Source organism: Musca autumnalis, unplaced genomic scaffold (assembly GCF_047663935.1).
Source record: "Musca autumnalis isolate F117 unplaced genomic scaffold, ASM4766393v1 scaffold_139, whole genome shotgun sequence".
NCBI classification, from domain to species: Eukaryota; Metazoa; Arthropoda; class Insecta; order Diptera; family Muscidae; genus Musca; species Musca autumnalis.
Genome location: NW_027411688.1, coordinates 224,919 through 227,120, shown reverse-complemented (window position 1 = coordinate 227,120; position 2,202 = coordinate 224,919).

The following is a 2,202-nucleotide window of genomic DNA, read 5'->3' as shown; positions in this document are numbered from 1 at the left end:
AAAAGTTCACCGGGCATGACTTTCCCAATACAAAAGTTTACCGGGCATGACTTTTCCCATACAAAAGTTCACCGGGCATGACTTTCCCAATACAAAAGTTGACCGGGCATGACTTTCCCAATACAAAAGTTCACCGGGCATGACTTTCCTAATACAAAAGTTGACCGGGCATGACTTTCCCAGTACAAAAGTTCACCGGGCATGACTTTCCCAATACAAGGGCATGACTTTCCCAATACAAAAGTTGACCGGGCAGGACTTTCCCAATACAAAAGTTGACCGGGCATGACTTTCCCAATACAAAAGTTCACCGGGCATGACTTTTCCCATACAAAAGTTCACCGGGCATGACTTTTCCCATACAAAAGTTCACCGGGCATGACTTTCCCAATACCAAAGTTCACCGGGCATGACTTTCCCAGTACAAAAGTTCACCGGGCATGACTTTTCCCATACAAAAGTTCACCGGGCATGACTTTCCCAGTACAAAAGTTGACCGGGCATGACTTTCCCAATACAAAAGTTGACCGGGCATGACTTTCCCAATACAAAAGTTCACCGGGCATGACTTTCCCAGTACAAAAGATCACCGGGCATGACTTTTCCCATACAAAAGTTCACCGGGCATGACTTTTCCCATACAAAAGTTCACCGGGCATGACTTTCCCAGTACAAAAGTTCACCGGGCATGACTTTCCCAATACAAAAGTTCACCGGGCATGACTTTCCCAGTACAAAAGTTCACCGGGCATGACTTTCCCAATACAAAAGTTCACCGGGCATGACTTTCCCAATACAAAAGTTTACCGGGCATGACTTTCCCAGTACAAAAGTTCACCGGGCATGACTTTCCCAATACAAAAGTTGACCGGGCATGACTTTCCCAGTACAAAAGTTCAACGGGCATGACTTTCCCAATACAAAAGTTGACCGGGCATGACTTTTCCCATACAAAAGTTCACCGGGCATGACTTTCCCAATACAAAAGTTGACCGGGCATGACTTTCCCAGTACAAATGTTCACCGGGCATGACTTTCCCAATACAAAAGTTCACCGGGCATGACTTTCCCAATACAAAAGTTCACCGGGCATGACTTTCCCAATACAAAAGTTCACCGGGCATGACTTTTCCCATACAAAAGTTGACCGGGCATGACTTTCCCAATACAAAAGGTCACCGGGCATGACTTTCCCAATACAAAAGTTCACCGGGCATGACTTTCCCAATACAAAAGTTCACCGGGCATGACTTTCCCAATACAAAAGTTCACCGGGCATGATTTTCCCAGTACAAAAGTTCACTGGGCATGACTTTCCCAGTACAAAAGATCACCGGGCATGACTTTCCCAATACAAAAGTTGACCGGGCATGACTTTCCCAATACAAAAGTTCACCGGGCATGACTTTCCCATACAAAAGTTCACCGGGCATGACTTTCCCAATACAAAAGTTCACCGGGCATGACTTTCCCAATACAAAAGTTGACCGGGCATGACTTTCCCAATACAAAAGTTGACCGGGCATGACTTTCCCAATACAAAAGTTCACCGGGCATGACTTTTCCCATACAAATGTTCACCGGGCATGACTTTCCCAATACAAAAGTTGACCGGGCATGACTTTTGGACAATTTTATAGAATTGTTTTTAATGGTGTCAGGTAGATTTTAGTCAACGCACCAATGTGCTATCTTTACACATAACAGATGTCGGCCATAAATAGAAAGGGTCGGTAATAAAATAGTGTATGTTTCTTATCACCCGCAACGCAGTGTGTGCGTGGTGTGCATGATGTATTTATGTACACAGCGTACATTACTAAATGTATTGTCTGTGTGTGTTAGTTTTAAGAGTTGTAAATATTTTGTAGAATAGTAAATAAAATTTGAGTTTCTTTCGAACCATCGAAGAATATACATCACCCGCGTGTTTTCGTTCTTGGGTTTTTCCTTAGGTTTTCTTGGGCTGCATTGTAGTGATGAGGCTAGGAGTCGCCTCATCATTTGGTGACCCCAAAGTGATTGTTATGTGTTTAGTAAAAACACGTAATAGATCCGCTATTTAAGTGACGTGGTAGGCTCGCAGTTCCAAAGGAGAACGTTGTGTAGTTTATACGTGTAGTGCAGTGCTGTAGAAAAAAGTGACTGTGTTAGGTTATTAAAAGACGCATACTCGAAGCAAAGAGTATGTTAGGTCAATTT